Genomic DNA, 14657 nt, shown 5'->3' with positions numbered 1-14657 from the left:
AGAGGTTTAGTCCACTATCAGCATGACCAGGAGCATGGAAGCATGCAGGCAGACATGAAGGAGCTGAGAATCCTACATCTAGATCCTCAGGCAATAGGAAGAGAGAGCCAATGGGCCTGGCGTGAGTTCCAAAATCTCAGAGTATGTCCTCCCAAGTGACATACTTCCTCCAACAAGGCCACACAGCTCCTAATCTTTCTAAGTAGTGCCATTCACTGATGACTAAGCATTCAAACATATGAACCTATGGGGGACATTCTTATTAAAACCACCATACATGGGTAGCATAAGAAAAAAATTCCCATTGTAAAACATCTACTGCCTTTAACTATTATGAGGGTGCCATTTACTTTCACATGATGATAAAACTATAACCAATACTTTCCTAAGGTTACCCTGGGAAGCAGCAGAGGCAGGATTCAAAGCCATGATAGTCTGATGTAAGTGTCAGTGTTTCTAGTTACTATATTATATTAAAATTTTCAAATAATTATCTTCTGCCTCAGCTTCTACCCTTTGCCATCCTCTTAGGTCTTAATGTTTTACTGTTGCCATTAAGAATTAAAGCATGTAGACTTTCAGGTTTATAAGCCTATTCTTGGAGGACATGGGTCCTTATAAATTACTTTAAGGTCCTATCTATACTAGAGCATGTTCTGGATACTTGTCAGTCCCTGTCCTCTTGCTCTTTAGTCACAGCCCTGACAACCACTAGTTCTAGTATGAACAGGGAACATCTGGTTTGGGCTCTGTCTCTCATTTCCACCTTGTCCCCTGGTTTATCAGACATCTTGCAGTGGAATACCATAGGGAACATTCAGTATGGGTCATATTGACATGACTGGAGAATGCGAAGGAGATGATATCTCTGGCACTGCCTTGACTAATGAACAATGAGAAACAAGCCTTCCCCTCACCCCTAGAGGCAGACATCTGTGAGCGTTTCCTATGGTTTTTCTTGGGAGGGCTTGGTTGAGAGTATGCCTTCATCATCCATATTGGTATTCAACCCAACTCTCCTTTGATTTATTGTCCTTGCTTCCCTATTGTAGTGTCCCTGTTCCCTGGACTCTCACAGTCCCTCACACTGAGGTTGGCTGACTGAGATGAGGACTGAAAGTGATTTAGTTTTGTGCTTCATTAAGAATAGGATCTCCTTGATTAATGGTAGACTTTACAATATTTTGAGGAGTGTGGTAGTCCACCGTCTTTAAGGGTGTGACTCTCACCAAATGCTACCTCTATAAGCTCTTTTTCTCCAAGGGCAACTCAGAGTTCATGTTTACAAAGCAACAGACAGGTATCCTTGGCATCATCTGATACTCAATGTTTCTCAGTCCACAAATCAAGCAAAGTCTCAGCATCCAGTTCTCCTCGGCCCTCTGCTCATGCTATGCCTCTTTGCCTCTGTGAAAGGCTTTGTCTCATTCAAGAAAAAGTTTTGAGTACTTGGGACCAGCTAAGGTAATGAGAGTTTCCAAGGATAAGAGGATAAACAGAACAAGTCCTTGCCCTTCAGGGGTGAACAGCCTAGGCTGAAAGGAGATAAGCTAAAAGCAAACACTCATACCTTGCAAAAAGTACTCAGAACTGGAGCGACAGTGACATAGAAAATTGAGCCTTTAAAGCTAAGGAATAGGAAGCCTTCCTGTAGAACACGAACTTGTATTTTAAACTGGAATTAGTAAAGGTTGTGTTTAGATCTCCCCTGCTTTCCCCTTGGTCCTAACTCTGTAGATTATACCAATGTGAAGACATGATCAATCAACCACCCATTCCTTTGTGGGCCTGTATACCCAATAGATAACATATTTGGCAACTGTGTGCTTATGGAAGGAAGGAACCGTGTGACAGATGCTTCCCACAGAGAATTGAGGAGGGCACCAGAGAGGGCACAGGTGACTACAGATAAGTAAAGTACATTCAAGACTCCCAAACAGCACTCCCCCTGTTCTAACTATGACATGATAAAATTATGCTTGATTTGAGACTATAGATTTCCTGGATCATTGGCAGCCATTTTCCCAACAGGAGTCAAGAAGCTATCAATCATTCTGAGATGGTGAATCTGTAAGAGTAAGGTCAGAAGGCAAGCTCACTTAGACTGGACTCTTAAAGAAAGGCTTAACCAAGACACACTGCAACTATGAAGACAAAAAAAGAGGAAGTGATGTGTTCCAGGGACAATAGCCAATTCCTACTTTCAAAAATTCATGTGTACGTGTGAAAGAAAAGGCTAAACCCTGGTATTGCTGTGGTATCAGGCTCTGTTAACTGATGTTGTAGTATGTATATGCACATGTATATGTAGTATACATACATATATGTATATATATTATGCATATATATACATACATATATATATGCACACATACATATACATATGCATATAATATATACGAGGTTTTGTGAACCTGGAAACTTGAACATGAAATATGCCTCTGATTCTCCCAATCTCTTACTAAGAATGAACGCTGGATTTCTGATCTGTTGGAGGAGCCTGAACTTGTCTACCTGACCCAGGTATCCATTAATTCAGTCATTACTTATCAATGGCCAATCAATTGCCAAGCCTTGTGCTTAGCAGGGGGATTCAGTGTGCACCCCCCAAATCTCAGGCACTTATCACTTGGTCACCATAAACAGGGAACTCTGTGTCTATCACTTGCTGTTTGGAGAAGGGGCACATGATGGCTACCAAGAGAAAAGGAGGACAATCTCAATTGAGGATCAGCATTTTCTAAGATCTGCCAATAGAGCTGAGATCCAACAGTAAGGAGGCTGAGCCTGGGGAAAGGCTGTAGATAAGGTAGCAGAGGGGACAAGGGCTGTGTATATGAAGCCTGTGTGATGGTCTCAGCAACTGAACAAAGACCCTTGTGGCTTGTTGGTAAAGACTGTAGTGGCACGAAATGGACATTGGTAAGTGAGTCCCTTGCAGAGGCTGGTGGCCCCTCAGAAGGCCTTGCTTGTGTTTAATCCCTAGAGCTGTGGCAAGCCATTGAAGGATGTTAGGCAATAGAGTGCCATGGCCATTTCCACAACATTGACACTTTCTAGAGAACGCCATAGCTAGAAGAGCGCAGATCAAATGGTTGTGGTGAAACCAGCTGAGACATACTGATATTCAGAGCAAAAATTAAGGTAGCACAGATGGTTGTTGCCAATGGAGGTGGGAGAAGCAGGTGGATCCCTGCAACGTCTACCAGATACAGTGAACAGAACCAAACCTGGATCTGAGGGAGGGACAAAGTCGGCCAGAGAGAAATTGGGAAGAACACCAAGCAGGGAGGCCTGGGATGAAGACCATTAGTTGAGTTGGAAACTATGAGATCTGGGGTATGTTTCAGACACACAGGGAAGAGAGCCGGTAGCTCAGGAGCTTGGGGGTGAGTAAACAGAGGGGCTCTTCTTGTGAGTCACTGATGGGCAGGAACAGAGATGAGATCAAGATAAAGTTTCACATAAAAAGCACCTGAAGTGCTAACTAAGGAGCACAGACTGTGCTTAATAAGCCTGTCTCTGTCTCTGTCTCTGTCTCTGTCTCTGTCTCTGTCTCTGTCTCTCTCTCTCTCTCTCTCTCTCTCTCCCTTCTCTCCTCCTGTCTCCCTTCTTCCCTTCTTCCCTTCTTCCCTTCTTCCCTTCAACAATAGGAATAGGAGTGAGTTTAAGCAAAGCCTGGAGGAGGAGGAGCCCTCTGAGGGAAAGAACCCTGCAGCAGATGATGGCTCTGACCTCTGGGGGCACAGTGCAGATCCAGCATAGCTATATGCCTCCATGCAAGATCTGGTTCACTTGATGTCTTAGTTAGAGTTTTACTGCTGTGAACAGACACCATAACCAAGGCAATTCTTATAAAGACAACATTTAGTTGGGGCTGGCTTACAGGTTCTGAGGTTTAGTCCATTATCATCAAGGTGGGCACATGACAGCATCCAGGCAGGCATGGTGCAGGAGGAGCTGAGAGTTCTACATTTTCATCTGAAGGCCAGCTACTAGAATACTGGCTTCCAGGCAGCTAGGAGGAGGGTCTTAAAGCCCACACCCACAGTGACACACCCACTCCAACAAGGCCACACCTTCTAATAGTGCCACTCCCTGGGCAGAGCATATACAAACCATCACACTTGACTCTAAACTCTAGTACTCTTACCTGCTCTCTGCTCTTTTAACAAGGTGTTTGTATTAAGGAGAGAAGTCACAGAGGCTAAACTTGTGGGATAATGTCCTCCTCAATCTGACCTGCAGCTGCGGAAAGGCAGAAAGGAAAGTGCCTGTGCTGTGCTTCCAAGTTCCAGTGAGATGATGTCAGCAGTGTGGTCATCTCTGCCCTGGGATGATCTCTGTATGCATTCTCTAAAGTACACAGAAGCTGGGGATATAGCTCAGTAGTTACAGTGCTTACCCTGGGTTCAATCTCCAGCACTGCGTAAACCAGGCATGATGGTGCACACCTGCAATCCGAGTACTTGGGAGGTGAAGGCAGGAGGATCTTTTGATTGTAGAACCTTCAAGGTCCTACATAGAAACTCTGAGGCCAGCCTGGGCTACATAAGATACTGTCTCAATTTTTTTAAAAAAAATAAAAGTGATTTCTGAAATACCTAGCACATCTCTAAAGCCAGAATCATAATGGGGAAATTGCCAGCTCTGTTTGGCTTCTGGATATACAATGTGTTGTCAAGGAACTATGTAGTCGAAACTATTCCCTGTCAGTGGTGTCTTCCTTCCTAGCTAGCTTATAGGGTCTGTGAGGAGCTGTAGCTTTCCCTGTGGGTGACATCACCAGCTTCTTCCTTCCATCAATCTGACATTCCATGAATAGACTAGCGCGTTCTCCTCAGCACCTCTTGCTGTGTTTCATGAATATATCCACATTGTAGATAGAAATAAAAGATGGGCCATGGGAATCTACAAAGAAGTCATCTCAGGCTCAGTTCACATTGAAATGAAGGAGCCAATCCCATAATAGCTAATGTCAGAGAGAGTGTAGGATGAAATTATCTCCCTGTAATTCACTGTAGGGTGACTTTTATAGTTCTTTTTCCCCCCCTCCCATCCAACATACTTATCCAATAGCACTTTTAAGTTGCAAAACTGTTAAGACTGCCGATATGATATTCACTCCTGAGTGTGCTGGCTGAGAGTGTTTGAATCTTTCCACCCGTCACAGTCGGAATGAAAATAAAGGTATCCATCAGTATTCTAAATGTCACGCTTCAAAGCTCCCAGGCACTCTTTCTTCTGACACCTGATTGGCAGATTATGGCTTTTTGATATCCATCAAATTAATAGATTATGACTTTCTGAATCCAGAGACTAGGCAATTATTGCCACATTCTATCTTTAAAGAGATAACTTATTCTTTGTCATCTACCGTTTCTCAGAAGGCAGCCCCCCATCCTGCCAACACACACCACAATTATAAATAATTCTTTTTTTCCTTCTTGCCTTCTTCCCAAGGTGCCCCCACCTTGAGCATCCATGAAATAATTCACTCGAAAAATAATGTTAGCACAGAAGAAGGCTGACACGCATCCTATTTCTCAAAACTGTTTTCTAAGTTTAAGTATTTGTCATCCAGAACCCCCAAGGGACCTCCATTCTAGTCTTATGTGGTCCTAACACAGGGGTTGCCCAGGTGTGCCCAGGGGTACAAGAATCAAGGAACTATCCATCCCGGGTATCTTCTCTTGCTGCTGACAGCCCAGGCTTTCTGCCTGACACAGAGACAGATAGAAAGGACAGTGCGCCAAGCCAGAAAGCCACCCCCACATTCAATGGCCGGTCATCTGCTTCACCATCTTATTCATTTCAAATACCATAAAAATGAAGATAAAAACCAATTGAGCTGACTAAAGTTATTAGCCGAGGGTGCTGATTGGAAGAAAGAGGTCTTTTAAAAAGCCAATTTAGAAAGAGGTGAAATTTAAGTAGGCAATCCTACCAAACATAGAAGGTGAGAACTGAGGCCAGGTGCACACCTAGCATTCACAGGAGGACCAGGACAATATGGTAGGATTTCCCATGAACTCTCCTCCAATGGAAGGTTTTGGGATGTTCTGGGGTACCAACTCTCTTTACTCATAATGGGGACCATAAACCCCAACAGGATACCCGACACAAATGGTTTCTGTTCTTCTCCTAGTCCCTGGGGCCCACCTTTCCAAGAGCTGGAAGGTAAAGAAGATGTCTCTTCTGTAGGCTTAATTAACATGCTAACACATCCTACATGCTAGGGAAAAATGCATAAGTAAGCACAATGCCAGACAAAAAACAAAATTGTAAAGTGTTTCGACTTGAAAGAACTAGGAAGAGTTGATGCCAGTACAGTTTTTTTGTTGCCAAGACACCCACACTGACACACTCCTAGGTACCTATGAGGAAGCCCATGGCAGCCAGGGCTGTGGTGCAGCTCGGTGGTGCTTAACATGTTGCCAGGCCCTAGGTCCCATGCCAAGTACTGAGAAGGAAGAAGAGAAGGAGAAACCATGCCACAGCTGGCGCATAGTTCAGTGGCTGAGCACTTAACATACGTGAGACCCTGGGTTCGATCTCCAGTATGGCAAGAAAAGAAGAGAAAGAGGAGGAGGAAAAGAGGAGAATCAGTAGCAGTTGGGCTTGTGGCATCTTTCTGTGGCTTTTACCCCTACAACTTCCCTGTACCCATGCCAACGTGAACACTCCTTTTTTTTCCTGCCCCGAAAAATACACCAAGGGTACATGTCCTATCTCAGAAAAGATCAGGCCCTTCCATTTCATCCTTGTACCTCCCCTGTGCAGGCTTCCTGCCTTCCAGACTTGTTCACACAGAACCCCATCTCTCTGAAGTCTAAGGTCTACCAAGGCACGACTGGGTCTATGTGTTTATTACACAAAGTCCAAAGATCAGAAAAGTGCCAGGGTTAGAGTCACACAATTCAGAATGTTTGTGGCCATGAAGAATGCGACCCCATGGCTATCTTTGTTTCTTGGGAGTGTTCCTATAAATCTTTGTTATAAAATCATTCCTAACCACCTGTTGACATGGGAGGCTTCATGGGAATAAATGAATGAATGAATGAGTGGCAGAAGCAAGGAGTACAGAGAACTAAGTATAAGCAGCAGAGAGGGTAATCTACTGAGTTCCCACATGGAGCCAGGCACTCTCTAGGATACCAAGTGGGGCATTAAAAAGTAAAATATTTTGGCTCCTACGAGAAAATGGAGACCGTCCCCCAAACCTATGGAGGAATAAAGAAATCCTATAAAAAATAGTCACATGTGTTAGATGATCCAGTGTGAATAAAGAGAAATAATGACAGGAGAATGGAATCATGGCTTAGGAGAGGCATCCCATAAGACGCCTGAAGGAGGAGACTGTGGGCTAATGACTGACCACCTCTGGGTGGGTGGGAGATAGGACAATATAGGGCACAAGACTTGAGAGGGAACTGAGAACTATGACACTTGACCTTTGGAGTCCCAGAGGTTTTATCAGTGATAAATATGTGGTTAGGAAGGGGTCAAAGCTGACCTTGTGGGGGGGGGGGGCGGGAGGAAGGGGGGAGACACAGTCATAGCATGCTTTTGTTAAAGTAATTTATAAATCCATTTTTCCTTTTCCAGTCCTGCTCCCAGAATGATTACTCTGAGACTAATTAGTTATCACTAAATGCCTAGGCCATAAGCTTTGGCTCATTCCCTGACCGGCTCTTAACTTATTTGACCATTTAAACTATTCTATGTCTGCCACTTGGAGAGTTACCGCTCCTCAGTCCCAGCCCGCTTCTTTCTCTGAGTCTCCTCAGTGTCTCTCTGGGTTCATCTGCCTGCTAGTTTACATACCCCCCCCCCAGGGCTCTCCAACGTTCTCCCAAATCTCTCTTTTATACTCTCACTATTTCCCAGAATCCTCTCTCTTCCTGCCAGTGTCCCACCTCCTATTTCCTGCCTCAGCTCATTGGCCATCGGCTTTTTTATATTGACAGGTGATGTTGATACGAGATCTTCTCTACATGCCTTTGTCTGGAGCTGAGGGTGATGGGGTAAATATGGGAGCTTAGAAGTCAGCAAGTATAGAAGTCGATAGGTATAGACGTCAAACAGTATAGAAGTCAACAGGTACAGAAGTCAACAAGTATAGACGTCAAAAGGTATAGAATTCAACAGGTACAGAAGTCAACAGGTATAGACGTCAACAGGTATAGAAGTCGACAGGTATAGAATTCAAGTACAGAAGTCAACAGGTATAGAAGTGAAGTATAGACATCAACAGGTATAGAGATCGACAGGTATAGAATTCAAGTATAGAAGTCAACAGGTATAGAAGTTGATAAGTATAGAATTCAAGTATAGAAGTCAACATGTATAGAAGTGAAGAATAGAAGTCAACAGGTATAGAAGTCAAGTATAGAAGTCGACAGGTATAGAAGTCGACAGGTATAGAAGTCGACAGGTATAGAATTCAAGTACAGAAGTCAACAGGTATAGAAGTGAAGAATGGAAGTTAACAGGTATAGACATCAACAGGTATAGACGTGAACAGGTATAGAAGAGATCTGTGAGCCTGCTGCTCTACCCTCCCAGTAATCCCGCACTGAGGATTAGTGATGTGTTAAATGGGGAGCTCACAGGTGACCCTTCCAGGGAGCCCGTGTCATAATCGTTACTGTTCCCATGTTATCCAGAGTTGCCACGGGGGAGAGGTGGACTCATCCACTAACACCCACACAGCAGAAGGTTGGTTTACAGAGTTAGGATTTGAGCATGGGACGGCCAAGGTTCCAAGGCTGAGTTGCTGGTTTTGGAATTGTGATGTTACAGACAAGAAGCTGGGCAGGAAGGTTCCTTCCAGAACAGGAGGGAGGGGGAAGTGAGGAGAAACTGGAAAGCCACGGAGATAAAGGGCTCAGGGGTCAGAAGAGAGGCATGGGACAGAAGACAGCCAAGAAAGAGGCATCCTGAGGTACACCTGCTTTCCCTTTTAGTCTTGGGTATCTCCTCCCACTGTCAAATACCTTCTCTTATATAAACTAACAGGCTATGGGTAGGAAAGAAACTCCAAAACCACCAGAAGGGTAAATGATTCAAATCTTCAGAAACTTGATTCTGGGTCTGAGAGGTGGAGTCTGAGAACATTCTGGTATTAAGATCTCAGCAGGTTTCTAAAAGAACAGCTGCAGGGGGGTGGGGGAGGGGAGTTGGGGAAGAGAGAAGGGGGTGTAACACTGTTTGACCCAAAGACTGGCAAAGACTCTGCTGTAGCACCTACAGTTAAAGTGTGTACTTAGGACTGTTATTAATTTACCCAGTAGGTTTTCTAGCCTGGGTAAGGAGTGGAAAAGTCTAATTTTTTTCTCTAAATATTTGTCTCTTAAAATTTTGATTAAAGATTGTGAAGGTATATTTGTGAATACTATCTCCTGGAATATTAGGAGAACAGGGCTTGGTGATTGGCTCATACGACTAGGGTATGGCACCGCCACCCGGTGCCAGAGCACCCACCTTCATATAACAGCAAACACCGTTGCCTTGCCAGTGGTGAAACATGACCTCAGAATCTCATCAAATCAAATCAAATCCTTCTGGACCTCTCAACCTGTAACTGAGAGAGCTGTGTTCTTTTCTCTGTTGTAGGCAAGCTGTTTTCAGGTTGCAACATTCACCTTGGTTTTAGATAAAGTTGCAGTGTGTTGGAGGCACAGTGTGTTGGTTGGTTGGTTGGTTGGTTGGTTGGTTGGTTGGTTGGTTTTTGTTTTTATTCTTTGCTTATCCAGCTGCTTTGGGGTTACCTATGCTCTCTAGGAAAGCCCAATATACTTTTTGGTGTGCCAAGGTGAACTTGGCTGAAATCATACTTTGGCCTATCAATCCTGCCCTACCTGGGGGTAGGCAAGAACTGGCATTTGCTTATACAACAGCTCCACAGCACCTGGCGCATGGTAAGTCATCTCACAAGCATCCTTGCCCTGTTGGAATTGCCCGTTTTCTCTTCTTCCCACCAGGAGACACCGAGAGGCACAAGGCACACTGATCCTGACAGTACTCTGCCTCCAGGATGGGGAGCGGTGGCGGCCAAGATGAGAGTGCTTTGTTTATATCACAGGTACTAAACAGCTGCTCCTGCACATTAGGGCCAGATGTTCTGTAATGACAGGCAGCCATTATGCTCAGCTCTGACTCTCCCCCCCCAACTCCCCCACTGATGAAAAATGACGACGCGGAGGAGATGATTTATGGACGGGAAATCCACGGATGTGTCTTTAAGGCTCACACCTTACTCACTCCCTCAAGCAACACACCAGTCTATGCGCTCCAAGCATTGCCAATGTCTGCCCCATTCTGAGAATCTTTTCCAGGCTCCTGTCCTAATCATAGCTCCACCTGTCCTTTTGGAAGGTGGGTCCCCTGCACAGCTTCCTTCCTGAAACGGGTAAGCAGACCTGGCTACTTTACTGACAAACATCTTTTAGAGAGGTGAATTTTAATTGATCCCAATTCACTGTGGCTTTTGGTTTTGAAATTAAGTTTTATTGGATATTTTATTTACATTTCAGATGTTATCCCTTTTCCCCATTCCTCTCCCCAGAAGCCCCCTATCCCATCCCTTCTCCTCCTGCTTCTATGAGGATGTGCCCCCACCCACGCACTCCCACCTCCCCGCCCTTGAACTCCCCCACACTGGGGCATCCAGCCTTCTCGGGACCAAGGACCTCCTCCCCGACCTATGCCTGACAAGCCCATCCTCCCCTACATATACAGCTGGAGCCATGGGTGCCCTATGTGCTCCCAGGCTGGAAGTTCTCACCTCATACCCACAGGTAGGTCAAAGATAATCCAGGGGAGAAGGACAGAAGAACAGTGCAATCCCCACCCATCCTCCTTCCCCGTCTCTCCTGTCTCTTTCTGTCTCTTTGTTCTTCTCTGTCTCTCTGTCTGTTCTTCTCTGTCTCTCTTTCTTTCTCTTTGTTCTTCTCTGTCTCTCTGTTCTTCTGCCCCTCCCTCCCTTCCTGCCTCCCTCCTTTTCCCCCTCCCTCCCCTAACAGAGTCCGGCTCTGCAGCCCATGATGACCTGCTTCTCCCTAGTTATTACCAGGCTGGTCTTGAGTTCTAGACAGTCATCCTGCCTTCTCACCATGCCTGCCCACCTGTCGCCTCTTAACCTTGGACCACGGCAGCCATTGTTCTAACACTCCTGTGAAAACTTGCCTATGTCCCAGTGCTGGATGCTGGCAATGTCCTGTCCTGGAGAGCATTTACAAAGTAACAGGAAGTCAGCCACTTTGATGGACATGGACAGAGCTCTCCTTTCCTTTAAGTTTCCCATCAGTCCACAGAACCTGGTCGAGGACAGTCTGACCAGAAGCTGTCAGGACTTGGAGGTTCAAGAACCCAGGCAGAACCTCTAATTTGGAGATAACCAGAAGTTATCCAACAGGACTACCTTCCTGCTTGATCTGTTCCTTAAGCCAGGCTAAGAATGATGGTCATCTCATAGCCTTTCTCCATCCTCTTACAAAAGGAGCATGTGCAAATGGAGGAAAATCCCCCGTACCTAGTGAGCAGGATACATCTTTGCCAATGGGTCCAGAAGAAATAGCATGTGAACTGCCTTATGAGATCCATTCATCAAGGCTCTCAGTAGAGGTCAGGCCAACAGGCTTTGTGAGCCTCCCGACTTAGCTGGGGTACATCACACCAGAGAGAGTGATTATCAGGGGAGCAAATGGTTCAGCCCAATTATATATGCTTAATTGATCTACATTCTAGGGGGCATATCCTTATGGAAAAGGTTTGCCAGCTAATCACAGGAGAAGAAACGGCATCTTAATTGGGTGGCACTGCACTGGGTGGTATTACAATTAGTTACAATGTCTAATAAGTTATCTATAATGCTTTTAATGAGAAACATTTAAGTCCTTCTGGAATTTTTCCAGTCAAATTAATTCTCGGGACTGGAGACAGTATTACAAGGAATGTTATCGGACTTACAATTAAGTCACTACTAGAACGTGTCACTTAAAATAAAAGGCTTCATGGCTAAGCCATGAAGCACCCACTATTTCCTGTGCAGACATTATCAGTGTGGCACCAGATAAAACATCTCATACTCACGTCCAGTTTTGGTGAGCTTTGATAGTGCCATGCAATCCTCGTGGCTGGAAACTCCAGAGCTGGGCCCCTAAAGGGATTATCCTTGTGTCTGTCATCCTCAAGTCAAGTGTATCATGCAGGCTAGTAGAGAAAGAAATGGCATTCCCTAGAAACACGTGACAGCTTGGAATGGGGTTCATATCCAGCTAACTCAGAGCTGAGGGAATACCCTGAGAGCTAGTCTGTGACTCCTCTGGATTGGGTCTCATCCGTGGTCCTTGGGGCTTACTGACTGAGTCCATTTTGTATGGACAGTAGTGAGCAGGCCTGCCCTGGGTGAGGTGTACTATGGGTAAAATCCTAAGTTAACAGGCCTGTTAGCATCTCTCCTTTCCCCCAGGAAGATGCTCCTCTATCATAGAAACACTTCTCACTGAAAGCCCCAAGAAGCACAGGTTTGATTTCAGAACAAGGGCTGGTACTCTCTCTGTGCCACAGCCATACCTCAGCTATCCCTACTCGGTCCCCCAAAAGGTAGAGTGAACCATGACACAGCTTAGAGCAACCAAAAGACCCCACTAATTAACAATCCCTTGGGCTACAATCTCAGAGGAGTTCCTTAAGCTTAAAACAGACTCCACCCACTCTAAGGAATTTTGAACCTGTAGGTCAGAAGTGAAGCCCTGAAGCCTCCTTACACTCAGTGACATCCAAGAGGAGACTGAAAGCCTGGGCTCAGGTTGCTGCTTAAGGCAAAACTTCTGCCCAAATAGTTGCCCTGGGCTTCATCTTGAGACTAAGAACTGAGCCACCCTATTGGTTCAGCGTTCACATTCCTTTTAGGCTCTGCCCCGAGAGAAGGGACAGAAAGGGCAAGAGAATGAGGAAGGGGGCAAACAGCCCCTTTTATAGTGAGTCAGGCATACCTGGCTGTTGCCAGGTATCTGTGGGGCAGAGTCTAGAAAGAATGCTAACACAGCCTGCATCATCATCAACTTCTTTTGTCACTTGTGGAATGAGGTCAAGTCCAGCAAAACAAACAAACAAACAAACAAACAAACCAGACAAGGCAATGTAGCTGGGGAGCCCCAGACCTTTCACCGGGTCTGGACTTGGTGGTTTCTGTTCACTCTTTTCCAGTATGGAGTTCAGGATTCACACTGTGACCAGAGCTGTGGGACACAAAGAACAGTAAGTCTTATGTGCCAGGATTTAGCAGCACAATTGAACTGGGGAGCTACAGTGGCCATATACTGCAGGGTATGACAGTGTGAGCTTCCATGGTAGCCCAGCCCTGTGCCCCTGGAGCCATTCCACTTGTCTACTTGGTATTCATGGCTTCGGGTACACAGATGAGTTCTTTAGACTCTCAGTACAGCCCTGGGAAAAGGCCTGGCAATAGATGGAGTAACATTCCAGTACAGGCGAGAACTTGTGTTAATATTAGGTCAGCCTGACAAATACAGGTGTTTCTGAAAATCTGTATTAAGCTTTAACTTATCTCATTTCCAGACAGCTTTGAAAGTGGAGCATAAAAAGATTGAGAGGCTCGCTGACAACACAGTCATAAATGCTGCATGCTGTGCCGAGGCACAGGAACAGAGAGGCCCAGGCTGCCATAAGCAAGGGTGAGCAGCAGCAGCTGAAGGCTTCAGGGCCTCTCAGTAGCAACTGTGGGGTTTTGCCTGCCTCAGGATCCATGGAGGCACCACCTCAGAGCCTCCCACTCCTGGGCGCAGACTCAACTCGGTGTGGCTTTTGCCCAGCTTGGAAGGGACATCTGGTGGTGTTTGCCTCTTCATGGGTCTGAGAGCCCCTCCCTGGGGCTTCCTCTTTGACTCTAGAGAGAAAACTGATCTTGGAGGCAACACCCAGAGCTGTCAGTGAAGGAAAACTGCAGTGTAAGCTTTTGAACAAGGGAAGATGGAAAATGTGTGGTCATGTTTTTTTTTTTTTTTTTCCATACCCTGTGGAGGAGGCTTCGGAGGGAGAAATTCACAATTGTCAATGTGTTACACTCAAACAGAGTCAGCTCAAAAGCTGTCCCCCACTTCACTCCTGCTCCCCTTCATGCCAGCTCCCCAAAACTCCCATCCCTGGTACAATGGGAAAGTGTAAGACCTCTTCTGGGAATCTGAACAAAATGGCAACACCTTATCCTTGTTCTATGCCTCAGATGGATACAGTGGGACATGGGAGAGAAGACCATGTAGGAGCCCATGGCAAGTCCTACATCCCAGTCATGTGCTCACTTCCCAGTGACAGACACAGAACCACGTGAGTTTTGAGCAAGATCGAACTCTTGGAGCAGGTTGGACAGCGACTATGCAGTTGAGGGTAAGACAGGATTAGGGTCCTTTGAGTGTCTGGTCACAGCATTGTAGTCTGCCAGTCACTATCAAACCTTTTTCTACATGTGTCTGTTTTCAAACACTGTATTTGACTGCTGGCTCGTCAGCAAGAAGATCAGTGCCAGAACACCATAACTCCTGGTGAAAGCAAGATGGCTGAATCTCTGTATTTTGCCTCCGGTACACTGCAGCATCCCTGAGCTTGGAGATAACAGACAGCCCTCAGCCCTC

General features: G+C 45.7%; 1 protein-coding gene and 1 long non-coding RNA gene across 2 annotated transcripts in view; one reads left to right on the top strand and one right to left on the bottom strand.

The window, feature by feature from the left end:
- The window catches only part of Cdh13 (cadherin 13), a 1011337-nt gene that overhangs the window by 966525 nt on the left and 30155 nt on the right, over positions 1 to 14657 (bottom strand). The gene's annotated exons all lie outside the window — the stretch shown is intronic.
- On the top strand, positions 9994 to 13692 carry LOC143434991 (uncharacterized). The gene is made up of 3 exons (XR_013104930.1): positions 9994 to 10087; positions 13216 to 13266; positions 13588 to 13692. It is a non-coding gene; the product is annotated as an uncharacterized LOC143434991 (long non-coding RNA).

The sequence above is a fragment of the Arvicanthis niloticus genome, chromosome 18 (genome assembly GCF_011762505.2).
Source record: "Arvicanthis niloticus isolate mArvNil1 chromosome 18, mArvNil1.pat.X, whole genome shotgun sequence".
NCBI lineage: Eukaryota > Metazoa > Chordata > Mammalia > Rodentia > Muridae > Arvicanthis > Arvicanthis niloticus.
The sequence above is the reverse complement of the archived record's forward strand: the minus strand, read 5'-3'. Positions and strand labels throughout refer to the sequence as shown.